A 27228-nucleotide genomic window follows, 5' to 3' on the forward strand; every position below is an offset into this window, starting at 1 on the left:
TGAGGAGATCTGGCTGTGCCTCCAGCCCTTATACCTTCCAGGGCTCTGAACTTGGGTATTATCCACCCACCTGTCTAAAACCTTTTTGTTCGTGATAAAATGGGGACTTAAAGTATTGCCCACTGCATTGTGTTACCTTGACATTGAGACAAGATCTCACACGCGAAGTTCTCAGCACAGCATGTGGCATGGAGTCACAGCACTGGTTATTTCTTTTCTCTTCTTTCTTTCTTTCTTTCTTTCTTTCTTTCTTTCTTTCTTTCTTTCTTTTTCTTTCTTTTTTTCTTTTTGATACGGAGTCTCGCTCTGTTGCCCAGGTTGGGGTGCAGTGGCATGGTCTCATTTCACTGCAATCTCCGCCTCCTGGGTTCAAGCAATTCTCTTGCCTCAGCCTCCCCAGTAGCTGGGACTACAGGCACAAGCCACCATGCCTGGCTAGTTTTTGTATTTTTAGTAGAGACGGGGTTTCACCATGTTGGCCATGGCGGTCTCAAACCTCTGACTTCAAGTGACCCGTCCGTCTCGGCCTCCCTAAGTGTTGGGATTATAGGCGTGAGCCACTGCGCCCGGCCAGTACTGGTTATTTCAACATCTTTCCTGTGGGCAGGCAAGCTCTGTGAGGCCAGGGAAGGCATTTTCTCCATCTTGGGATTCATGGAGTCCAGGGTGGGGCATTTCCTAGGGTGGACCCCAGGAGGACAGATCTGTGGGTGGCTCTGGGCTCTGCTGCTCTGCCCCTTCCCTGGAAACTGTCCCCACTCTGAGTGCTATTGTTGGCTGTGCTGTGGGGATAGGGCCTCGTGTCCTTCGGTAGGGGGGCTCCGTCTGGAGGGAAAGAAGCCAGTGAGGCCCACGGGGTGAAGGGGCAGGGTTGGGGGCACAGTCAGGACAGAGGGGCTTTGACCTTCAGAACACCGTTGGCAGAACTTGGGGCCTTTCCAAGGGGGGCTGCCTCCATTCTGTCCTCCAAGGGCCTGCCCAGCATGGGGGGAGCAGGGCAGGGTGCCCGGGAGGCATGAGGACTGGCCCCAGCTGCAGCACTAGGCGAGAATCTCTTGATCTCTCGGCTGCACCGAGAGGCGGAGGCAGCCGGGCCCTGGAGATGGTCTCCATGACAACCGCTGCCACTCACTCCCCATCTCAGATGTAAATGAGTTACAATTTTATTAGTGTGCAGAATTTCAAGAGGCCAGATCCTGTCTTGGAAGGGAAAAGGATGGCGCCGGGGGACAGAGGAGAGTTTCCGAAGCTTCACACCCCCGTGAGGACCCCAAACTCCAAGGTGGACCCCTGGACAGTGAATTGGGCTACACACCCTCATTCATCAGCCGTGGTCAGGCTTTCTGGAGAGGAGGAAACACACAACACAGGCCCGTCCCCACTCTTCTGGCCGCCTCCTCACAGCAGCCTGGGAGCATTCCCTCCCCAGTTGACAGGGAGGCGGCTGAGAGCCGTGGGGGTCATTAGCTGCCACAAGGGCACCCAACTCGCCAGGAGCCAGACACTGGCTCTCCCGCTCTGCCCAGCAGACCCCCAAGGTCGGTTAAGGTTCACTGAAACACTGCCGAGCACCGCATAGGCAGGCAAAGGCACCCCCAGGGGCTCGGGCATCTGGACAAACACCAGGCCCTGGGTGCCAAGAGTCAGCATGTAGAGTCACTATCCTGTGGCCAGAGGTCCTGTGTTTCTCCCCTCTAGCACTGGGCAAACGAGGCTGGTGACACCCGAGTCACAGTGGCGTTTGATGCTCTGAATCATGTGTGCATATACACGTGCACACACAGTTTTTTCCCCAAGGAAGGAATAAAGAGACAGATTTGTCTCTTTCCTAAGGCTGTTGTTAAAATTAGTTGTGTTTCCCCAAGGCACAGCCCACCGTGCATGCCCCTGAGGTGGCTCTGCTCCCTCTGCTTCGGGGTGAGACACAAGAGAGCAGGCCCCAATGAGGTCATGGGCCAGCAAGGCCACCAGAACTCCACACCTGTGGCTGGCACTGAGGTGGGCACTGAGGAGTTGGCACTGCAGAGGCAGGGCCAGGTGCAGGGGAGGGGGTGTGGAGTGTATCAGGGCAGGTCCCACATAGGTGTGAGTCCCCTGGCTAACAAAGAGGAGAAAAAGCAGACCTGGATAAGAGAAGAGCCTATATTAAGGCTTGGAGGCATGACAAGGCCTGAGTGAGGGCTTGGGGCATGGGGGGATGGGAGGATGAAAGAGGAATAGAGGAGAGTGAATGGAGAGACTGAAGTGAGGTTGATGGGAAGGTGGATCGGAGGATGGATGGAAAAATGGATGCAAGGGTGGATGGGAAGATGGATGAAAGGATGGATGGAAAATGAATGGGAGGATGAATGAAGGATGGATGGGTGGATGGATGGGAGGATGGATGACAGGATGAAGGATAGATAGGAAAATGGATGAGAAGATGCATGGGAGGATAGACAGAGGAATGAATGGGAGGATGGATGAAAAGACGGATGGGAGGATGGATAGAGGATGTGTGTGGGACAGCTGGGAAGATGGATGAAAAGATAGATGGAGGATGGATGGGAGGATAGATGGAGGATGGATGGAGGATGACTTAGAAGATGAATGAAAAAATGGATGGAGGATGGATGGGAGAATGGATGGGAGGATGGTTGGAGGATGAATGAAAAGATGGATGGAAGAATGAATGGAGGACAAATGGAAAGATAGAAGAATGGATGGGAGGATGGATGAAAAGATGGATGAGAAGATGAATGAAGAATAAGACGGAGGGAGAATGGATGGGAGGATGAATGGAGATTGGACGGAGGATAGACAGGAGGATGGATGGGAGGATGGATAGAGGGTGGGCAGAGGAATGGATGAAAGATGAATGGAAAGAAGGATGGGAGGATTGATGGGAGGATGGATGGGTGAATGAATGGAGGATGGATGGAGATGGATGAAAGATGGATGGAGAATGACTGGGAGGAAGAATGAAAAGACGAGTGGAGAATGAATGGGAGGGTGGTTGAAGGATGAAAGGAAAGATGGATGGGAGGATGCATGGGAGGACAGACAGAAAGATGGATGGGAGAATGGATGGAAGATGGATGGAAAACATGGATGAGAGGATGGATGGAGAATGGATGGAGGATGGACGGGAAGGTGGAAGGAAGATGAATGGAGGATGAACAGAGGATGGATGAAGGATGGATGAAAAGATGGATGGAGAATGAATGGGAGAATGGATGGGAGGATGGTTGAAGGATGGATGGACAGAGGAATGAATGAGAGGATGGATGAGAGGTGGAAGGAGGATGGATGGAGGATGACCAGAGGATGGATGAAAGATGGATGGAGGATGGCTGGGAGGATGGATGAAAAATTAGATGGAGAATGAATGGGAGGATGGTTGAAGGATGGATGGAAAGATGGATGGGAGGATGCATGGGAGGATAGACAGAGGAATGGATGGGAGGACGGATGGAAAGACAGATGGGGATGGACAGAGGAATGGATGGGAGGATGGACGGAAAGATGGATGGGAGGATGGATGGAGAATGGATTGAGGATAGATAGAAGAATGAATGGGTGGAAAAATGGCAGGGTGAACAGAGGAATAAATGGAAGATGGATGAAAAGATGGATAAGATAATGGGAGGATGGATGAGAGGATGAATGAAGGATGGGTGAAGGATGGATGAAATGTGGATGGAGGATGGCTGGGAGGATGGGTGAAGAGATTAATGGGGGATGGATGAGAGAATGGATGAGAGGATGGATGAAGGATAAACGGAAAGATGGATAGAAGATGAATGAAGGGGCCAGGCGCGGTGGCTCACGCTTGTAATCCCAGCACTTTGGGAGGCCGAGGCGGGCGGATCACGAGGTCAGGAGATTGAGACCACGGTGAAACCCCGTCTCTACTAAAAATACAAAAAATTAGCCGGGCGTGGTGGCGGGCGCCTGTAGTCCCAGCTACTAGGAGAGGCTGAGGTAGGAGAATGGCATGAACCCGGGAGGCAGAGCTTGCAGTGAGCCGAGATAGTGCCACTGCACTCCAGCCTGGGCAACAGAGCAAGACTCCGTCTCAAAAAAAAAAAAAAAAAAAGAAGATGAATGAAGGATGGATGAGAGGATGGATGGTAGATGGATAATGGATGAAAGGATGGATGGTAGATGGATAATGGATGAGAGGATGGATGGTAGATGGATAATGGATGGGGGATGGATGGAAGGATGGTTGAGAGGATGATTGGAGGATGGATGGGACGATGAATGAAGGATGGATGGGATAATGGAGGGAGAATTGATAGTTGGGAAAATGGATGGATGGGAGGATGGATAGGATGATGGAGGGAGGACAGCTAAAGGACGGATAAAAAGATGGATGGGAGAATGAACGAAGACTGGACGGGAGTATGGATGGAAAGATGGATGGGAGGATGGATGGAGGATGGATAGAAAGATGGATAAAAAGATGGATGGGTGGAAGGATGGAAGATGGATGCAAAGATGAAGGGTGGATGGATGGGAGAATGAATAAAAGATATAAAGGAGAATGAATGGGAAGATGAATGGGAGGATGGATGGGTGGATGGATGGAAAGATGAATGGGAAGATGGGTACAAAAATGTATGGGAGAATAAGTGAAGAATAGATGGGAGAATGGATAAAGGATACATGGGATAATAAATGGGAGGATGGATGGGAAGATGGATGGAAGGATGGATGGGATGATGAATGAAGGATGGGTGGGTGAAAGCATGAAAAGATGGATGGTAGGATGGGTGAAGAATTGATGGAGAGATGGATGGAAAGATGGAGGATGGATAGGAAGATGAAGGGAGGATGAATGAAGGATAGACGGGAGAATGGATGGGATCATGGACAGAGGCATAAATAGGAGGATGGATGGAAAGATGAATGTGAGGATGAATAGGAGGATGTATGGGAGAATGAATGAAGAATGGATGGGAGGATAGATGGAAAGATGGATGAGAGGATTAATGAAGGATAAGTGGGAGGATGGATGGGAGGAAGGATGGGGAATGATTGGAAGGATGAATAGAGAATGTATGGAAAGATGGGTGGGAGGATGGATGGAGGATGGATGGAAAGATGGATGGGAGGATGAAATGGGAAAGTCGATGGAGGATAGATGGGAAAATAGATGGGAGAATTGATGGGAGGATGGATGGGGGATGAGTGGAGGATGGATGGAGGTTGGTTAAGGGATGAATGGAGGATGACTGAGGGGATGAATGGAAAGATGGATGGCGGATGAATGGAAAGATGGATGGAGGATGAGTGGGGATGAATAGAAAGATGGATGGGGGATGAATGGAAAGATGGATGGAGGATGAGTGGGGGATGAATAGGAGGATGGATGGGTAGATGGATGATGGATGGGTAGTTGGATGATGGATAAGGGGATGGTTGAAGGATGGATGGAAAGATGGATGGGAGGAAGAATGGGAGGATGGATCGGAGCATGAAGGAAGGATGGATGATAGGATGAATGGACGACGGATGGGAGGGTGGATGGTAGGATGGATGAAGTATGGATGGGAGAATGGGTGGGTCGATGGGCAGGAGGAATGGATGAGAGGCTGTTTCACACAGTTATACCCATGTGCTACTGTGACAGACCAGACTAGGATTCAAATCCCAGCTATTCCATATGATAATAGTGTCATCTTGTGTAAGTTTTGTAACCCCACTGAGCCTCAGTTTTCTTGGGCAGGAGGACAGACAGGAGGATATGCAGATGGAATGATTAAGTGAGTACTCTAATACATGTAGAATACTTAGGAAAGGCCCTGACACACAGTCAGTGCTTAATAAATGTTCACTCGATGATTGCATCCCACGTTCTGAACTCAGCCTTGGGGACATGTGTGAGGAGTGAGATACTGGGGCTGCCCTCGGGGACTCAGCGTCCGCTGAGCAAAGTGATCAGTCCTGATTCAGGGCCCCTTGGGATGGTCAGGGAAAGGGCCCCATGGGTGGCCTGAGTCAGAAGGGAGGAAGCGGGGAAATGATCATGAATCTGTGTTGGCCAGGCCCAGGGTCAAGGCGTTGGCAGCTGCAGAATACTCAGGGGATTGGGAAGAAGTCCTGGCCGGCCCTGAGGGGCATCAGCGCTGGAGGCCTGGAGACCAGAGGAAAGCCAGGGGAGGGTGGGAACCAACGTGGCAGGGATCAAAGGGGAGAAGAAAGAAATGGTTCATTTGGATTTGGCCCCCCAGCAGCAGCTGGGGATTTCTGAGACATTTAGTGGCAGTGGCGCTGGGAGGCCATCGGCCGAGGACCGCAGTGAGGGCCGGGCAAGGGGGCAGAGAGTGGTTCATACCACGGCAGCTGCTTTCAAACACCAGAGGGGTCACTCTGACAGTTCTCTCCCTTGCTCAGGCAGAACCAGGGCCCAGCCCCTACCCCGTGTGCATTTCCAGGCCTGCCCTGGGCGAGAAGCTTCCTCCGGTTCACAATGTGCGCAATGACAAACTGTGGGCTCTGGTTGGATTCTGAGAGTCTGAGCCCCATGCGGGTGGACGGAAACACAGAGGCCTCTCCTCGCCAGGAGGGAGCTGGCCATGGGGACAGCCTTTCCCAGCAGGTCTGGAGAACAACCAACCAGGCGGCAGTCCTCTTCCCGCGGTGGCCCACACTCTCAGGATGTGAGAGATGAAAGTATGAAGGATCTGAAGCGGGGGCTCTGTGTCCAGGGAACTGCCAATCTGTCATTTGATTGTGCCCAACAGCCCCCAGGTGATCCTGTCCTGAAGTCCTTTGATGCTATAGCCAGGGCAGGGCCCCTCTTGAACTCCTCCTGTCTGCTTCTGAGGCCCCAGGGAAGGTGGCAGGCTCCCCAAGGGTCATCTGAGCTCAGCTTCTGGTCCTTTGCGAGGCAGAGCTGCCTGGGGTTCCCCTTGCCCACCTGGCATCCTGAGGTGACAGCTCCGGCCGACTTGCCCCTTGCTTCCCTCCCCTATGTTACAACTTGCCATATTTTGTGGCCCGAGGGCTGAGAATTCCAACAGGCAAGAGCAGGGATGGGACCGCCCACCCAGTTCCAGTCGTGTGTCTTACTAATTATGCCACACACCGGAAAACTTAATTAAATCGATGCTCGGTGTGTAATTTCAACTAGTTTGGAAGTCGGGGGAAATCAAACAAACAGCCACATGGCCCAGCCAGCCCCCTGTCACCTTGGCAAAATCCCGCTGGGTCCCGGGTGCTGGGGTCCCGCCCTGTTCGGCTGTGGTGAAAATGCCTCCTTCTCTCAGGGTCCCCAGAGGAAACCCCTGCTCCCTCCACTCCACAGCCTCAATTACAAACACGCACACACACACGCCCCACAGACATGCACACGCGCGCGCACACACACACACACACACAGCAGGAGCTGCAGGAGGAAGCCAGGCAGCCAGAGGGGACCCAGGAGGGTGGGAACACCCCAAGAACCAGGGCTGGTTTTCTTTTATTGCATTAAATGGTTATGCAGACAGCAGGAGAAATACACAAGGAAAGGCCAGGTGCCCCGAACGCAAGTCCAGTGCCTGAGCTTCCTGGCATTCATTTCCAAGACTCTCTTGGGCCCTCCCCCTCCTTCTCTCTGTTCCTTTTTGGGACACACCTGTGCTCTATGTTCTGCATGGAGGGGGACTCAGCCACAGGCAGTCCTTGTCCCACAGGGGACCAGGAAGAGCGTCCCGGTAGACAGCACTGGCAGAGGGAGACCCCAGAGGTACAGAGGCGGAAGGGACAGGAAGCCACTGCTGGGCTGGACCTGGGCATCCTCTAGTTCATCCCAGTGTGGGGTTTTGAACTGTGTACTCTGTCAACAAAGAGAATTTGGAGAGAAACAGAAGAGGGGCTCCAAGGCAGTGGGAGAAGCTCAAGTGAGCATTTACTCAACAGCCTCCACCACCAGAATCTTTCTCTGGGGCTGAAGATGTGTGGGGTGGCACATAGCGTCGCACAGGACAGACGCTCTGCGGAGGAGACGCGGTACCGTGAGACGCGAGGGAACACACAGACGTCAGGAGAAGGCTGTGGCCTCCAGCTCCCCTTAGAACAGTCCCAGAGGCTGCCCCTAGTTCGTGGGTGAGGAAACTGAGGCCTGGAGAGCTGAGTCAGTGCGTGGCAAACATCGAAGCGAATTTGAAGAGGCTCAGGCTCAGTGGGTGGCTGCGTGCTGCTGAACTGTGACTGAAGGGGCACACAGGGACAGGGACAGTGCTCAGGGCAGGCCTCTCGGGGGGTTTTGAGCTGGGGCCCAACGGACCAAGTGTTGGCTCTGGGCCGGGCACGGGGCTTTTTTTGGCAGGCATCTCACTTCTGGGTAGCCTGCCCGTGGCCGCATTCTAGAGACCAGGAGCCTGAGGCCCACAGAGCTTACGGAGCAGCCTGCGTTCTCAGGGCTGGGGAGAGTAGCCGGGGCCTCGGACCTCGCCGTGCCGCCCTCGCCCGTCCACCATGCTGCCCTGTTCTCACAAGGCCACGGCGCTCCCAGCACACAGGAGGAGCCCAGACGGGAAAGGGCTGGAGCATGAACGTGACAAGGCCTTGCCTTCGGCGGGGTGAAGGTCATCCCTGGGTCCCCCGGTCCCCCTGCCCACTCCCAGAGGGACAGCCCTGCAAGCGGTGGCCACCCGGACCTTGCAGGGGTGAGGCCCCAGGCTACCGAGGAACCAAAGAGAGGCGGCTCTCCCTTCCCACGCTCCCTGGCCCTGGGTCCTCAGCCTCCCGGTGGCTCCGCCACCCAGCTCTCACTGACACCGGATCAGGAGCAAGCAGGAGACTCCCCAGTGACCTGCCAGGTTCTGGCCTGGGCTCCAACCCTGCGGGCCACTCCCGGCCTGGCCACTCCACCGCATCTCCCAGCCCCATCACCCTCTTGGGGACCCCGTCTCTGGGTTTTGTGGGGCTGAATTCTTCTCAGCTCTCAGGTGTTAAGACCATCTCCTCCAAGAGGCCTCCCTGAGCTCCCGCCCCCACCATGATCCTGCCGCCATTCTCTCTCCTCCTGGGGTAGCTCTGGGTTTCTTCCTGTCCAGGTGGAATGGGCTACTTCCTGCCGTGCTGTCCCTCTATCCCCAGGATCCAAGGCAGACCAGAGACCTGCTGGGGGAGGTCGCCGTAGATGCTGGTGACTCCAGGGGACAATCCCGGGCCCTTCTCCTCCGGGATGCTGAATTGACTTGGAATGTCCGGGCCCAGCCCCGGCTCTGGGCCCTGCTAGGTCACTAGTGGGTCTTCTCCAAGGAGCCAGGCCCTAGCCTAGGCCCACCCTTCCAGTGACCTGAACAAAAGGAGGGTGGGGGCCGCTGTCTGGAGCAGGCCTGGAAGGGGAGCCTACTGCTCAACCCTGACAGCCCCTGGCACACTCCCCAGGATCCAGTAGTGGGGCAAGGGGGTGGGAGGGGCACAGGGGTGGGAGGAGACCAGTGTAGTTGCTGAGTCCGTGTGCCTCAGAGCCCCAGAGACACTTCTCCATCCCTCCCCTGCCCCCCATTCTCCTGCCCTCCCTCCCTCCCTCCTCCCTCCTCCCTCCTCCCTCCTCCCTGTCCTGCCCCTTCCTTCTCCCCGCTTCTCCCTCCCCCTCCTTATCTCCCTCTTTCTCTCCTTCTTTCCTTCCCTCCCTCTCCCTTCTCCCTCCCACCTTCCCTCCTTCATCTCCCCACCCTCCTCCCCAGCCCTGCCCTTCACAGCTCTGCTCTCCCTGTTCCTGAGGTTCTCTCGGTCCCTGCCTCTCCCCTTTTCTCTCTCCATTTCTTTCCTCCCCACCTCGCCCTCATCAAGAGAGGGGCCGTGGGGGCCAGTGGTTTGCAGTTCCCAAAGCAGTCATCTCTCTGCATCTGCGCCTCTGCAAAACCAGGCGCTCTGGAAAACTGAGGCTGCCTGAGCCTGGACCTGCAGCCCTGCTCCCCAACTCCTCCCCACCTCCTCCCTCCTCCCTGCTCCCCACCTCCTCCCTGCTCCCCAACTCCTCCCCACCCTCCTGCCTCCTTCCTGCTCCCCAACTCCTCCCCACCCTCCTCCTCCCTCCTCCCCACCTCCTCCTCACCCTCCTCCCTCCTCCTCACCCTCCTCCCTCCTCCTCACCCTCCTCTCTCCTCCCCACCTCCTCCCTCCTCCCCACCTCCTCCTCCTCCCCACCTCCTCCCTGCTCCCCACCTCCTCCCCACCCTCCTCCCTCCTCCGCACCTCCTCCCCACCCTCCTCCCTCCTTCCTGCTCCCCACCTCCTCCCTGCTCCCCAACTCCTCCCACCCTCCTCCTCCTCCCTGCTCCCCAACTCCTCCCACCCTCCTCCTCCCTCCTCCCCACCTCCTCCTCACCCTCCTCCCTCCTCCCACCTCCTCCCTCCTCCCCACCTCCTCCCTGCTCCCCACCTCCTCCCTCCTCCCCACCTCCTCCCTGCTCCCCACCTCCTCCCTGCTCCCCAACTCCTCCCACCCTCTTCCCTCCTCCCACCTCCTCCCTGCTCCCCACCTCCTCCCTCCTCCCCACCTCCTCCCTGCTCCCCACCTCCTCCCTGCTCCCCAACTCCTCCCACCCTCTTCCCTCCTCCCTGCTCCCCACCTCCTCCCTGCTCAACTCCTCCCCACCCTCCTCCCTCCCTCCCTGCTCCTCCCTCCTCCTCACCCTCCTCCCTCCTCCTCACCCTCCTCTCTCCTCCCCACCTCCTCCCTCCTCCCCACCTCCTCCCTGCTCCCCACCTCCTCCCCACCCTCCTCCCTCCTCCGCACCGCCTCCCCACCCTCCTCCCTCCTTCCTGCTCCCCACCTCCTCCCTGCTCCCCAACTCCTCCCCACCCTCCTCCCTCCTCCCTGCTCCCCAACTCCTCCTCACCCTCCTCCTCCCTCCTCCCCACCTCCTCCTCACCCTCCTCCCTCCTCCCCACCTCCTCCCTCCTCCCCACCTCCTCCCTGCTCCCCACCTCCTCCCTCCTCCCCACCTCCTCCCTGCTCCCCACCTCCTCCCTGCTCCCCAACTCCTCCCACCTCTTCCCTCCTCCCTGCTCCCCACCTCCTCCCTGCTCAACTCCTCCCCACCCTCCTCCCTCCCTCCCTGCTCCCCACCTCCTCCCCACCCTCCTCCCTCCTCCCTGCTCCCCACCTCCTCCCTCCTCCCTGCTCCCCAACTCGTCCCCACCCTCCTCCCTCCTCCCTGCTCCCCACCTCCTCCCTCCTCCCTGCTCCCCACCTCCTCCCCACCCTCCTCCCTTCTCCCTGCTCCCCACCTCCTCCCTCCTTCCTGCTCCCCAACTCCTCCCCACCCTCCTCCCTCCTCCCCACCCTCCTCCCTACCCTTCTCCTCTTCTTTCCTGCCCCCTCCCTCTCCCTCCTCCCTCCTTCACCCTCTTCCCTCTCAAGCCAGTATTTTTAGCTCGCTGCTGTGCATTCATGTGCAGGGTGCTCTCTGATGCCTGGATGAGGTTTTATCTGTCGTGGCAGCCCCAAGGGCAGCTGGCAGACTTTTTCCTCTTAAGTTTGGAGTGCACTCCCCTCTTCCCGGGCTCAGGCCTTGGCTGGATGGGGCCAGGTGTCTTGCCTGCCTGGGTCTGGGGCCTGGGGTCTGCATCCAGGCTGCCCGGCCTCCCCTCCCTGCCACTGCCTCCCTCGCCTGCTCCCCCTCCTCTTCCTCCTCCTCGGCCTCAGGCCTTTGTCTCTGGAAGACATGGAGCTGCTGGAGCGCCTGCCCGCGCCGCACGCGGGCTCTGCAGCCTCTCGCCGCATTCCCCTCCCTTCTCTTCTCATTTAGCCCTTTCCTTGGGCAGCCTTTCTCAAGGCTCCAATCCTTCTCCATTTGTTCCTCTCCTTCCCTGCCTTCCTTTCTCCTCCTCCTCCGTTTCTCCCTCCCCCTTTTCTCTCCTCTCCTGACACCGTTCTCCTTGCCTTTAGGGAATGGAAAAAACCCCACAGTTGGAATGTGGGGACCCCAGCTTTACTCCCCCATCCCATATTTTTCTCTGCCCTCAGCAGCCTCCCCCTGGACAACAGAGTGGGGGGCATGGGGGGGGCATTGTGAGGGGATTCTGGGGCTGAGGGGGGTCCTGGAGCCCCTGTCTCCAAGGCGAGCCTTCTGCAGGGCCCACCCTGACGCCCATGGCTTTCTGGGACTCCCTGGGGTCCAGCCTGGCTCTGGTGGGACCCCCCTGCGGCCTGGGCAGGAGCCAGCCCAGCCCTCCTCCTTCCCCAGGCTGTCTCCGCCCCTACAACCTGGGTCCTCAGAGATTCCTTCTCAACGCACCTCCCTCCCTCTTCCCCCATCTGGCACCAACCTGAATTTACCTTTGTGAATATCACTTAAAATAAGCAACCTGTTGTCCTCAGCACTTTACAGCTTGCACATCTCTCTGCTCAGGTCACAGCAACTATGTACCTTGGGCCCTATTTCATTCACCCTGGTGATAAAGGAGGCACATGCCCAGCACCTCGGGCGCTGCCATCAGACCCACCTGAACCAGACCCAGGTCTCACCTTGCTGAGCCTTCATGCGGGCACCAGGCTCAATACCTTCTTGGGGCTCAGAGACTCAGAGAGGCAGCGTCCTCTGCCCGAGGTGCCCTAGCCCCAGCTAGTGCAGAGAAGCACTAGCCCCAGCTAGTGCAGAGAAGAGGTGTTTGGGGCTAAGTGTGAGGAGCTTGTGACCAGGGGGGCACTCTGCCATCTCCTTCCGGGGCTGGTCTCATGCCTGTCCTCTCCCCAGGGCAGAAGGGGCCGGGACTGAGGGAGCCCCCGCTTTGCTTCCTCACCTACTCCTGACCCCCGGGCTTTTCTGTGGGGCTGACTCGGGATGGTTGCTGGAGAAGGTGCTGCCTGTCCTCCTCGTCCCATCCAAGACTCCCAGCCTCGGCACCCCTCTGTCCACCCCACTCTCAGGGCCCCCTGCTGCAGTCTGGACTCAGCTTCCCTCTTCCTCCCCTCCCCTCTCTCCCTCAGGCCTCTGCTTTCCTGATTCTGCCACCTGGGCTGGGCCCCCTCCATCCCCTCCGTCGTCCCTCTCTCCGAGGGCCTCTCCCTGCAGCTGCGGCGCGTCCCCTGCTCTCTGTGCATTTCCAGCACGGTCTTGTGTCACCTCAGCCCTCTGCTGCCTGCATCTCCCCCTCTCTCCCTCCCTCCCCTGTCCTGCTGTTTCTGCTCACCCCAACGTGGGCACACCCCAACACGGAGGCACACGCAGAGGCCGGTGCAGACACGCAGCTCATACACACAGCTCATACACACAGCTCATACACCCAGCCCATGCAGTTGCTACTGCAGCAGTGGAGGGACAGAGGCTGGCCCCAAGAGGAGGCAGAGGAAGGGGACCCCCTGCCCAGCCCCAATGTCCCCAGGCCTGCGGGCGCCTCATGGTGGGGTGGGGTTCCGGGCTGGGCAGGCTCCCATGGTCCTATGGCTCCGTCTTCTCAGTCTCAGGGGCAAGAGACAGCCTTGATGGGGCCAAAGCTTCCAGAATGCTGGCAGGAATCCCCAGCACACCCGACCAGTGCTGGTCCCAGGGCAGGGACCTGGAAGTGGGCACAGCCCTGAGGGCAGAGGGGTTGGGTCGGGGCAGGGGCAGCAGAGACAGCCACTCAGCACAGGATCTGAGGGGGGCCAGGCAGCCACGGGGACAACAGGTTGCTTACTTTAAGTGATATTCACAAAGGTAAATTCAGGTTGGTGCCAGATGGGGGAAGAGGGAGGGAGGTGCGTTGAGAAGGAATCTCTGAGGACCCAGGTTGTAGGGGCGGAGACAGCCTGGGGAAGGAGGAGGGCTGGGCTGGCTCCTGCCCAGGCCGCATGGGGGTCCCACCAGAGCCAGGCTGGACCCCAGGGAGTCCCAGAAAATGTTTCTTCCTCCAGAAAACGGGATAACAACAGGCCAGCACAACCCTCCCGGGTGTGAGGCTGCACTAAGATCACCCTGGAATGCTCTGAGCTCAGCAGGTGCTGAGGTTGAAATGGGAGTGATGGTTGTTCGCTGTTTTATCTGCTGGGTAAGGCTTTAGGTATTCAGCCCTTCCCTCTGCCCTCAGCCCACATGAAGTTTCTGCTCCAGGGTCCAGAGCTCAGGGGCCCTGTTCCCCAGTTTTCTGTGCCCCGCAGAAGAAGTGATGGGGGAACAAAAGGGGGACAGAGCCTGCACCCTCCCCAGGGCTGGAGGGAGGCCTCCCACTGGGAGCAGGGCCCAGCCCCTCCCCAGCTCTGACACAGACCCCTGGACATTGGGAGGGTGCTCTGCTCCCTCAAAGGTCTGGCTTTGCCCCAAGATTGGAAGCCAACCAAGGAGGGAGGGGCAGGGGCTCCGAGGGAGGCAGAGTGTGGGGAGTAAGAGGGTCACCCGCACCTCCATGAGCAGGGGACAGGGTGGGCTGGAAAGCCCTGAGGTCACAGGGGCATCCTCAGAGTGCTGTCCCCAAAGTCAGGGTCTGTCTCAGCTCCAGCAGTGAAGCCTGTCTTTCTCCTGTCTGCACCCCCTTCCTCCTCATGGTACCTGTACCTCTACTGACTTTATACTTGTTTATTAATCCTCAGGCTCTCCCCAGAAGAGTGTCAGCTCCTTGAGGGAAAGGATGTGGTCTCATTGTCTGCTGCAGCCTCAGCATGGGGTGGAGTGCCTGGGACATTGAGGTATTCACCAACAGCTGTCGCACGAATGAGTGAGTGAGTGAATGAGTGGTTTCTGGGGCAGCTGAGGCTTGTGGCCTGAGAACACCAGCTCCACCTGGCCCTTCCTAGACGTGGACAGACGGCAGATGCTGACCTGCTCGTTGATAGCCAGCCTGGGGGTGGGACAACCTCCAGGCGTGGCTGTGGAGTCAGCCCTGGATTCAAGTCCTGATGCTTTCAGTAGAGAAGGGAGCAGGGCTGGGGTCTCAGCCTCCTCACCCTGTGTGGGCTGGGGCCCTCTTGGGCAACAGGATCTTGTCTTGGCAGTCTTTCTCGTGGTTTGCACTGGGGTGGGAGCCAGCACTGGATGTGTCAGGTTTAGGGGTCACGGTACCTCAATGTCTTTCTCAAAGCCTCAGGCTGAGGGCCTTGCAGGACCAGTGCCCTCCCTCCCTGCTTTGGTTTCCTTGGCTCAGCCCCTGGCCACTCCCCGGCACTGCCAGTAGATCACTGTGTCCTCCCCACTTGCTCTCCCGCCAAGAGATCCTTTGCACAGGCCGTTCCCTCCGCTGGGTATGCCATTCCCGCTGCTTTCTGCATGGCTGCTCCTGAGACTCCTCCCCTCCTCGAGGCAGCCCCGCCTCCCTGCAGGGCGTGCCCCGTGACTCCCTTCGCTTTTGCACTTAGCCCAGCCCTCACGCATCTCTCACGTCACTGTGTTTCTCTTTGCGGGTCACTTGCCTGTCTCCTCCTTGGAAAGTTAGCTCTGTGCAGGTTCAGCCTGGGCTGGTCTGCCTGCCGTTGCCTCCCCAGTGCCCTCACAGTGTACACGATGGAAGGTACCAGAGTTTAGAGCAAGACCTAGCACACAGCGCACACAATGGTGAATGAATGGATGAAAAAATAGGCGAATGAATGATGGAACAAACAAGAGTATGAGTTTTGGGATTAGACTGCCGGGGTTCGTATCCTCACTACGTCTGACCCTTGGGCAAATTATTTAACCTCTCTGGGCCTCAGTTTCCTCATCTATAAAATAGGTATGATCATGGTGCCTACCTCATAGGGTGGTTATGTGGATAAGTGGTTTCAGGGAGTATTCGATATCTGCAAGTGTGTAACGTGAACATCATATGAGCTTTTTGGGCATAACCTGTGCAAACCCCAACTCTATGGGGTCTCAGGAGCAGCAGTGCAAAGGGCAGCAGGAATGGCATTCCCGGCGGAGGGAACATCATCCACAGGATGTTTTGGTGGGGGAAAGCAAGAGGGGAGGGGAGAGAGATGGATTGGCAGTGCCAGGGAGTGGTCGAGGGGGCTGAACATCCACAGAAACCAGCCATGAAGAGGAGGAAAGCCAGGCCCGGGGGAAGCAGGAGGATGTGAACCAAAGCAGGGAGCGAGGGCTGGTCTTGCAAGGCCCTCAGCCTGAGGCTTCGAGAAGGCCATGGAGGTACAGTGACCCCCCAAACCCCAGCCCCACCCCAGCTTCTCTTGTAGTCTTCCTCATCCCAGGAAATGGCACCTCCCACTGTTCATGGAACAGGAGTGAGGCTTGGTGCTTTTCTTTCTTCCACATGCACATCTGATCCTTTTACAAATCCTGATGGCTGTACTTAAAATATATCTGAAATCCAGCCATTTTCATCTCCACTGCTGCTGTCCCCGACCAGGCCACCACCATCTCCCCTCTGGGCTCTATCGGCTCCCGGCTGAGAATTCTGATCAGTTCCCCTGACTTCCCTCCAGCCCCTTCAGTCTGTTCTCACTCAGAAACCAGAGAGATTGTTTAAAAATACAAATCAAGCTGGGTGCGGGGGCTCAATCCCAGCACTTTGGGAGGCCAAGAGGGGGTGGATCGCTTGAGTCCAGGAGTTTGAGACCAGCCTAGGCAACATGGCGAGACTTCGTCTCTACAAAAAATTAAAAAATGAGCCAGGTGTGGTGGCATGTGCCTATAGTCCCAGCTACTTGCGAGGCTGAGGTGGTAGGATTGCTTGAGCCCAGGAGGGTGAAGTTGCAGGGAGCAAGATCGCAGCACTGCGCTCCAGCCTGGGTGACAGAGCGAGGCCTTGTCTCAAAACACACACACACACACACACACACACACACACACACACACCGACCCTGGGCTCGCCTCTGCCTTCACCCTCGCTGGCTTCCTGGCTTCAGGTGTCCTTAGAGTTAGGACACCGGGCATGCCCACCCCAGGGCCTTGGCACCTGCTGCTCCAGCCCTGATCCTCTGCTCCGGGCTCCCCACAGGCCTCACTCCCTCCCTCCACCTAGGTCTCAGCTCCAGTGGCATCTCCTTACCTCCCTGGCCTCCCTGTCTAAACTCCAGCCCTCTTGTTCTCTGCTCTAGCCCCTCACCCTGCTCCCTGGATCCTAGCATTAGTTTCCTGGTTCTTTGTCTCTCTTTCCCAGAATGTCAGCCTTGAAAAGGCTCGAACTTGGCTTTGCTGTTCAATGTTGCCTGGTGCATAGAAGAGTGTCTGGCAAGAGTCTGTGCTCATAAATATTGATTGGACAAACGAATGAATGCTAACTATGACTATTATTACCATTATTGGTCGGCGAAAACTAGAGGAAGATAGATTGAGGAGAGGGTTGATGTGATTATGTCTAATAAGAAAAAACAACAACAAACAGTGGCCTGCTCCTGCCTGGCTTCCGTCAAAGACCAAAGACCAGTGGGCTTTCTGTCCTCCGGGCTCTGTCTTCCTGCTGCCATGGTTACCACGCTCCGTGGGCTCCAGAAGAAAGGCCAGGCCAGGCTGACTTTGCGGTTCTGCCCAGCTTCCTTGGGTAGCCCAGGGCCTGGTAGAGAAAGATCCCATCCAAAGGCAGCTGGTTGCTCCCGTCTTATCTCCGTGGTGCCCAGATGGAGGGAGAAGGGAGGCACTTGCTGTTCTTCCAAAAAAAAAAACAGTCCAGGTTCACTCTGCATTTGTGCAGGACCTGGTCATGCTCTGGGCAACTCAAAGACGTTCGGATCATGGTCCCTACCCTCTGGGAGGTTTCTGGCAGCGGGGAGGGGCCAGAGACAAGCACTGACTTAGCTGTGTATAAAAATAGCAAGGGCTTGCATGTGACAGGGACAAGTCAGGTGCAGAGAAGCAGGGAGAGCTCTCTCACCCATACCTGCCCCCCAGCCTCGCTGTCTTCTCACCCCGATGGATGCCCTCCTGGCCAAGGCGGCTGAGCTCCCATGTCTCCACTGGGTGCCATCCCAGACTCCCAGAGGCCTGGGGCTGAGCCGCTCCCTCCGCAACCCCACGTCTCAACCAGAGGCTGACAGAGGTTAGAGGGCTTGCACAGATCTCATCGCTGGTGGCTGGCAGAGCTTCAGAAGGGTGCAGAAGGGACACTAACTTGGCAATAGCATCCTGGGATCATCTTTCTCACCTCTCTGCTCCTTCAGCTGACAATCCAACCCTGCTCTCCACCACCGAGAACAGGCTCTGGACCCCCAGAGACCCTATGAACTAACCACTGCACCCCAAGGAGCAGCTGCAGGATTTGGGAGTCCAGGGCTGAGGCCTAGGACCATCACCATGGCGGTCACTGTCATATCCATGACTACAGTCATCATCTCCATGACCAACTGCCATCACCTCCATTAGCACCACTGTTGTGAGGGAAATTGTGTCCCCCAAAAAGACAGATTTGGCCGTGCGCGGTGGCTCATGCCTGTAATACCCGCACTTTAGGAGGCCGAGGTGGGTGGATCACCTGAGCTCAGGAGTTCCAGACCAGCTTGGCCAAAATGGTGAAACCCCAGCTCTACTAAAAATATAAAAAATTAGCCGGGAGTGTTGGTGGGTGCCTGTAATCGCAGCTACTTGGGAGACTGAGGCACGAGAATTGCTCGTATCTGGGAAGCGGAGGTTGCAGTGAGCCGAGATTGCGCCAATGCACTCCAGCCTGCGCAACAAGAGCAAAACTCCGTCTTAAAAAAAAAAAAAAAGGCTCAAGTCCTAACCCCAGTCCCTCAGAATGTGGCTTCGTGTGGTCTTTACAGAGGTAACCAGGTTAAGGTGAGGTCGTTGGGGAGCCCTAATCCAATAAGAGTGAGGTTCCTATAAAAAGGGGAAAGGTGAACAGACACCGCAGAATAAAGATGACGTCAAGACGAAGGGCAGAAGGATGGGAGGACCGGAGGACAGGAGTGACACGGCCACACGCCAAGGCTGCTGGAAGCTGGAGAGAGGCCTGGGACGGAGGCTTCCCCGGGGCCTTCAGAGGCAGCATGGTCCTGCCCATGCCCTTGCTGTGGACCTCGGGCCTCCGGAACCGTCAGACGGCTCTAGCAAGTGAATATAACCGCCATCAGCATCACCACCACCATCATTACGATCACCCCGTCCTCATCCTCATCCTCAACACCCCTGTATTCATTTATATAACCACCATCAGCATCACCACCACCATCAGCATCACCATCACCATCATTATCATCACCCTGTCCTCATCCTCAACCTCAACACTCCTGTATTTGTTTCCTTCCTTATGGCTGAGGAACACATCACTACAAACGTGGTGGCTTAAAACAACACAGATGATTCTCTTGCTGTTCTGGAGGCCAAAAGTCTGAGATCGAAGTCAGCAGGGGGAGGCTCCCTCCCCAGGCTCGGGGAGGACCCTTCCTGCTGCTTCCAGTTTCCGGTGGCTCTGGGTGCTCCTTGGCTCGTGGCTGCATCACTCCACCCTCTGCCTCCATCTACACACAGCTTCTCCTCTTCCGTAGGCACTTGTGATGGCATTTAGGCCCCACTTAGGTAATCGAGGGTAACCTCCTCCCAAGATCCATAACTTAATGACATCAACAAAGACCTTTTTTCCAAATAACGTCACATTTACAGGTTCCAGGGATGAGGGTGTGGACATACTTTGTGGGGAGGGGGGCACCATTTAACCCACTACAACCACCACCACCACCAGCATCGCCATGGTTGCCAGCATCAGTTAAGTTCTAGAAAGTACCAGGTCAGTCCAGGGGCCTCACCTGCATCATAGCCTTTCTTCCTTAAGACAAACTCAGAGCAGGCGCTGTTATTTATTTATTTATTTATTTATTTGACGGAGCCTCATTCTGTCGCCCAGACTGGAGTGCAGTGGTGCAATCTCTGCTCATTTCAACCTCTGCTTCCCGGGTCCAAATGATTCTCTTCCCTCAGCCTCCCAAGTAGCTGGAATTACAGGTGCCCACCACCATGCCCAGCTAATTTTTGTATTTTTAGGAGAGATGGGGTTTCACCATGTTGGCCCGGTTAGTCCTGAACTCCTAGCCTCAAGTGATCCGCCCTCCTCAGCCTCCTAAAGTGCTGGGATTACAGGCGTGAGCCACCACGCCCGGCCCAGGGTCAGTTATTATCCCCATTACTTAACACATAAAGAGGCCAAGGCTTGGAGAGAAGAACTCGCTGGCCCAAGGCTTCACTTAGAAGTATGGATTTGAACCCTGGCAGTCTGGCGTCAGTGGCCCCTGACTGACGGTTGTCCTGCCCCCAGCCCCAAACTTCTGATCATACAGATAATTCCACAGATGAAAGACTGGGGCAACCAGCACCTGAATGGAAGGCACAGCGCCACGGTCCCATCTAGGCTCTATCACCAGCTGGTGGCGCATCTTAGCCCCATCTCCTTCCCCTCTCCAGGCCTCAGTTTGCCCAATTGTAAAACAAGAAGTGGGGGTAGTTGGTCTGGGTAATCTCCAAAGTCCTCCCGGATCTGGGGTTCTGCAACACTGGGTGTCTACTGTCATTTCTGTCACAAACACTGCCCAGGGCTCCGACTCTCACATCAGCTAAACCCTCTGAACCCACCACCAGCTGCCAGAGAGCTCTGCGTGGACGGTCAGGCTGTGGGGTGAGTGCTGGTGACTCGGAGTGGAGGGAGGTATAGGCTTGCCAGATGCCTGTGTCTATCTCAGGGCTGGGAACCTCTGTCTTACACTCCACAAGCGCTGGGGTGGGGTGGGGGTGGGAGTGGGGTGGGGATAGAGGATGCTCTTTCCTCTTGGAACTGGTGACTTTGGTTCACACATTCAGGGAGGGCTGTGCAGCTGAGAGCGGCTGGTGCTGGGAACAGAGCTGAAGATCACTTTATCTTGAAAGGGCAAAGGCCTCCATGACCAAAGGCTAACAGCATGTCCTTGGAAGAGAAAAAGAAAAAGAAAACATGAAACAGGCTAAAGGGGTCTCTGAAAGTTGTTTCCAAAACCTGGGTTGTTCACTAGGAGTTGTCTGTAAGTGTAAACATTTTTTTATTTTTATTTTTTGAGATGGAGCCTTGCTCTGTCGCCCCAGGCTGGAGTGCAGTGGCATGATCTCGGCTCACTGCAACCTCTGCCTCCCAGGTTCAAGTGATTCTCATGCCTCAGCCTCCCGAGTAGCTGGGATTACAGGCGTGCGCCACCACGCCTAATTTTTGTATTTTTAGTAGAGACTGGGTTTCGCCATGTTGACCAGGCTGGTTTCGAACTCCCGGCCTCAAGTGATCCTCCTGCCTCGGCCTCCTGAAGTGCTGGGATTACAGGCGGGCCGTGCCCGGCCAACATTTGTTTTTCTGAACCTATGTTATGGTGTGCACTGCAGAGGCTTTTTCCTCCGGCTTCCCTGTCCAGAGCAGCAACTGTTTGCATTTGAGCTGGTAATGTCCAAGAGTGGGGAGCTGAGTTAGGAACAGAATCACAAACTTTAATTAGCAGGATGACATTAACAGCCCAGCAGGGGCTTGGGGGCGTCCTTCAGGCCCATCTGATCCCGGTGGACACCTCCCCACAAGCCCCCCAATCCTGGGACACTGGAAGCCAGGCGCCCTTTGAGGGTGGATAGAGGCCACCCACCTCCCCATGTGGCCAGAAATCGCATGCCCCGGCAGCCTGCCCTGGCTTGGTTCATCAGGGCCCAGAATGTTCTGGTCTTTATCTGGTTTAGTTTTAAGTGCTTCCAACGGCAGCAGCGGGGCTGTTCCACCACAGTCGCCAGGAAATTGGTCCGTGTAGGACGGAGCCTTCCCGAGAATGAAGTCATCTGTTCCTTTTTTATTTTTTGTTGCCTTTCTCCTTCAACGCGAGTCACCGGGCCTCTGCAGTCCCTCCCCGCGCCAACGCGCCCCGCCGCGGGGCCCGGACGGGCTGGCGGGGGAAGGGGCGAGGAGCAGGGCCCCGGGGTGCGCGGCCGCCCGACGCCCCTTGCTCGCGCCCTGCCCCCCACCCCGGCCCCCGCCCGCCGCAGCCTGAAGGTGAGCTCCCGGGGGGCCGCCCGCGCTCCGGCGCGGCCCGCTCGGCAAACAATAACAGTAAATAACGCTCCCTTGTCAACGTAATAAAAACGGAAACGGTTACAATGTTTTTTAATAAGCGTCCCCCATCAATCTCCCTCCCCCTCGTCCCGGGCCGTGGGCACCGGGGAGGAGGGGGAAGGGTGGGGGGCACCGGGGCGCGCTGCTTGGGGGGCCCGGGGTGCAGGAGGAGGAGGACGCCCGGGGGAAGAGGGGAAAACACAGCAAGTGAGAGACGAGGGGGCGCGAGCGGCCGGGGTCACGCGCGCCAGCCGAGCCGGGAAGCGGCCGCGGTGAGTAACACCGTTGCCATGGCGACGTGGCCGCGAGGAACAGGAAGCGGCAGAAATAGCAGCCGCCGCGGCCCGCGCCGCCCGGCCCCTCCCCCCGAGCCCGTTGCCACGGAGACCGGGCCAGAGCGAGGCTGCGCGGGCGGCCGCGGCCTCCTGCGCCCCAACCCGCGCATGCGCAGCGGGGTCTGGCCCACGAGGGCGTCGCAGGAGTGTCCCGCCGCCGCGCCGGGGCCACCCGGACCCCCAGACTTGCCCCGGCCGCCCGCTCGGGTAGTGGTTCGGGGGCCGGGAGAGGGAAAAGCCAAATCGTTCCTTGTTTGCCTTTGGAAAGCCGCCCCGCCATTGTTCCGGGCGGATTCCATGGTTTCCAGGCGCTGTAGGCCGGGAGAGGAGGGGGCAGGGACCCCCTCCCAGCGGTCCCAGATGTTTTCGGAGCGACAGACCCTGGGCCCAGCGTGGGGACGCCGAGGGCACGCGGGCCAGCAGCCCTACCCTCCGGAGCTCAGGCCCAGTCCGGGCTTCCCAGGCCCCGGGGGCTGCCCTCCCGGAGCCCGACCTCCCCTGGGGGTGGCGGTGCTGCCCCGGGGCCCCCTTCCTGGGTTTCCTGGTCCTTTTGTTCACTTATCCCCCTCCCCTGATTGAGCCAGCAAAGAGCACAGAGCAGAAAATACATCCTTGCCGCCCCCAGCCTCCCTCATCCCGCAGAAAACTCTGAAACGGTCCACACTCCTCCCAAAGTTGAGAGAAACCTGGACGTTTCATAAACAAAACCCGCCCTCCAGCAGCGTGTTTATGTGAAGGCGGCCTCGCGTGTCTGAGGCTGGGGTGTGTGTGCGTGTGTGTGTGTGTGTGTACGTGCGCCGAGGACACGCGATCATCTCTCCGGCTGTTTGTGGAGAATTTTTTTTCTCTCCAGATTTTGTTTGGTTTGTTTTTAATAAGGGTCAGAGGTTTGGGCTTCTGTGGGGAAGGGGCAAGGGTCATCTCGGATGGCCAGGCCGGGAGGTCCTAGGGGGAGGGGTCGCGGGGGCTGGGCTGCTGGGCGAGGCGGGAGCCTGAGCCGCCCCATCTGGCCCTGCTCCTGGCGGTGGCCGGTGGGAGTCAGCGGGGACAGGCTCCGCGGGCTGCTCCTGGGGTATGGCCCCAGAGAGGACCCAAGCCAGGACTGGGATCTCTCTCCCCTGGGCAGGGCAGCTGTCATTTCCCCGGCCCCTGTCCTGGCCACACTGGCCAAGAGAGAAGGCAAGCAGAGTGGCCCCGGTCTCTGGGGCTTTCTGCATTGGAAAAGGGAGGCTTTTGTTTTTTGTACAAGGCGGACTTCAACTTTCAGCGAGCAGGCTGACCAGATGGGAATGTAGAGAGGGTGTGCGGGGAAGGGGGACCGCATGCTTCAAACCTCCTCCCCGCCACCATCGCCTAGCAGCCTGAGCCCCCACTGCGGCCCTGTGCTGGCTGAAGGGAGGGAGGGGCTACGACTGATGTTTCTTCTTCCCTCCTCCCTCCCCTTTTCCAGATGTGAGAAAGGACCCCCGCCCTGCAGGGGAAACTTGTCTGGTGTCCAGAAGATTTAGAGTCCACGGTGGAGGTCTGGGTGTCATATTGCCGTCTCTCCTTGAAGAAGATGAACATAGGGAGAAGGCGCCTGGGAGCTGTCGCTACAGTCTAGAGAAGCCCCACCTTGGCCCAGCAGTAGCCTGTGCTGAGAACGCGGATTTCAGGACCAGACAGTCCTGGTGGTGGATCCTGGCTCTGCTGAAGCCACAGCTTGTGCATCTGGACGATGGGGACAGCGCAGTGCCCCCATCACAGATGGTGATGACTCCTGGAGGTGGTGCGCACAAGCTCGTGGCATGGCATCTGGTGCACAGGAGGCGCTAGAACATGGAAGCTGTCATTGGAGCTCGTGTGACCCGGGATGGCCACCTTGGGTCTCTGACACCCTGGAGCTGGGCTGTGTCCCAAGGCTGGTTCATCTTTGGTCCAGCCTCCAGGAAAAGAGCACTGGACTGAGGTCAGGAGAAGCAGAGGCCAGGGGTTCTGCCACCAACCCACTGTGTAATCCGAGGCAAGTCCCTGAGCTGCTTTGAGCCTCAGTCTTCCCGTCTGGCAAATGGGGATAATAATCATAACCGCCACTGATTGTGAACTTAGTGCCAGGCACTCCACCAGGGTCTGTACATTTCCTTATCTAATTCTACCCTCAAAACAGCCAAGTGAGGTAAAGACCATGATGATCCCAGTTTCACAGATGAGGGGACAGAGCTTCAGAGAGGTGAAGCCACTTGCTGGGGACATAGCTGGAAGATGGTGCAGTCGCTCTCACACACCCCTGAGAGCGGGTGTCCAGCTGCTGCTCCTGTCTCTGTTGTCCCCCCGCCATTCCTGCTCACCCCCTGTACTTTTCGGTGGCTCAGGCCACAGCCCTCCCTTTGTATTTGAACCCTTGGATCCAGCCATTCTGGAATCTTCTGAGTCTGGTGCAGATCCAGCCCCCTCAGTGGGAGACATCCTCAGGGGTAGATGGTGGCTTGAAGAAAGCCAGGTGGGCCCCACATGGTCCCCACAGTCAACTGGGCAGCTCACAGCTGATCTGCCATCCACTGTGTCTCCTCCTGCCATTTACACCGAAGGGTTGGGGTTCCTAACATGCCCGGGTGGACGCGTGGCCTCCAGATGGTGAAGTGAATCCCGCTGGAAGCCGTAAATCAGCGAGATTGTCTCAGCTTCCCCACCCCTCCTCCGTGCTGTCACCTCCAAGGAGCTGGTGGGAGAAGTGCCCCTCCAGCCCCGCCCTCCCGCCCCGGGCTTTGTTCCTGCTCAGTAGCCGGCAGGAAGTGGCCCAGTCACGGTCTCCACGCCCACGTTTGAATCTCAGCCCTGTCACTGCCTGGCACGGTGGCTTTGGCCAAGCACCTCATCTCCTGTTATCCTCAGTTTCCTCATCCATGAAATAGGGTGGGTCACAGCATCTGCCTGATCCCAAAGATGGGGGCTGCTGTGTGTGAGAACTCCACCCTGGACCTGGCTCCCGGGGGGGTCTTCAGATATGCTGCTGGTTATAACAAGTGCTTACTCTGGGCTAGGTGTTGTAATGCTTTAGCTCAGTGAATCCTCAAACAAGCACGTTATGACCCTTTTATAGGTGGGGAAGCTCCCACTCCGAGAAGGGAAGTAAGTTGCCCAAGGCCACACAGCCAATTAGCAGAAGAACTGGGATTAAATCAGGCAGGCCTGTGCAGCTCTAAAGACCTCACTGTAACCTTAGGTTCCTGGCCCTCCCTACTGAGGCCCTCTGAGGCTCTCTACCAAACCAGCGTCTGCAGTGACAGCATCGTTAGCCCTGCCTGGAGCCACTGGGTTAATAGGTCCTTAATAAAGCCAGCAGAGGCGTCTGCAGCTTCGCAGGGCAGGGGCCGAGGGGCCAGGTGCAGCAGATGTGTCCTAATGAAAATATCGGGTGGGGAGCGGGAGGGGACCATGGGGTGAGCGGCCTGCTCACGTCTCCAGCTTCCTGACCTCTGTGGCTGAGTCACTGGAGGCCTCCAGGTGCAGGGGACAATCAATTCCATCACTCATTCCATCTATGCTGGCTTGCTTCCTTTCATCCATTCATCCATTCATCCATCCATCCATCCATCCATCCATCCATCCTCTCCCCGTCACTCATCCTCCCTTCCTGGCTTCCATGCATCCATCCATCCATGAATTCACTCACTTACCCATTCCCTCCTTCCCTTCCTTTCCTTCTCTCCTTCCTTCTGCCCATCTGTCCATCCAGTGTTTACTGAGCACCCATCTTGAGCCAAGCCTTATGTGACGTGCCCAGGTTCCTCCCTCTGAGGGACTCACATTCTCAAAAGGATGCAAAACAACTAAGCCCAAGTGCACAGGGCACTAGGAGAGGAGAGGGCGTCTCGGGGGCTCTGACACTAGGCTCTGCACACCTTCCTCAGCCAAGCTCGCCAGGTGACCTTGGGCAGATCACACTCCTTGGGGGCCACTCTCTTCTACCTGTTCAAAAAAGGGTGTCCTTGTCCATTCGGCTGCTATGACAAAATACCTTAGACTGGGTTATTTATAAACAAGTTTATTGTCCACGGTTCTGGAGGTTGAGAAGTCCAAGATCAAGGTGCCTGCAGATTTGGTGTCTGATGAGGGCCCTTTCCTCACAGATGGTGCCTTATAGCCTTGTCCTCACGTGGTGGAAGGGGCGAGCAGGCTCCCCAGGCCTCTTGCCTAAGAGCACGAATCCCATTCGTGAGGATGGAGCCCTGAGGACCTAATCACCTCCCAGAAGCCTCACCTCTTAATACACATTGCAGATAATGGTGTTTTTTGTTTTTGTTTGTTTGTTTTTGAGACAGGGTCTCCCTCTGTCACCCAGGCTGGAATGCAGTGATGTGATCTTGACTCACTACAGCCTCTGCCTCCTGGGTTCAAGCAGTGCTCCCACCTCAGCCTCCCGAGTAGCTGGGATTACAGGTGTGCGCCACCACGCCTGGCTGATTTTTGCATTTTTAGTGGAGACAGGGTTTCACCATGTTGGCCAGGCTGGTCTGGAACTCCTGACCTCAGGTGATCCACCTGCCTCAGCCTCCCAAGGTGCTGGGATTACAGGCGTGAGCCACCATGCTTGGGGCAGATTATGTCTTGACATATGAATTTTGGGGTGGGGGGGTCAGGTCATGGCAAAGGTGGTGCATTGTGGCATCTCCTGTTCTGTATTTCTACAATTCCAAGCAGGTGAGGAAGCATCCAACTAACTACTTCCCCGAGAACCCATTCCCACCCTGGCCCCTGGGATCTGCCTCCAACACCTGCAGGGTCCCCGGATTGAGGTCCAGGTCCACTCTGACTGACCCAGACAAGCTGCAGTGGGACTAGCAGAGGTGGGGGCTGGGGCAGAGCACTGGACTCAGAAGCAGGAGACCAGGGGTGGGGCCTGGCTCTGTCCCATGATGTGTGACCCTGGGGAAATGGCATCCCAGAATTGTCCATTAGCTCAGATGAAATACCTTAAAGACTCGGGAAACGTCAGCTGCTGGGGGTGTTACGGTTATAATTATTGCTGTCATGT

The 27228-nt window shown here is 57.1% G+C and overlaps 1 pseudogene; it reads left to right on the forward strand.

Annotated features, from left to right (window-relative positions):
• Positions 1 to 6466: 6466 nt before the first annotated feature.
• Positions 6467 to 11032, forward strand: LOC115836418 (annotated as a pseudogene).
• The last annotated feature ends 16196 nt before the right edge of the window (positions 11033 to 27228 follow it).

This window comes from Nomascus leucogenys, chromosome 8 (assembly GCF_006542625.1).
Source record: "Nomascus leucogenys isolate Asia chromosome 8, Asia_NLE_v1, whole genome shotgun sequence".
In the NCBI taxonomy this organism is placed as follows: Eukaryota; Metazoa; Chordata; class Mammalia; order Primates; family Hylobatidae; genus Nomascus; species Nomascus leucogenys.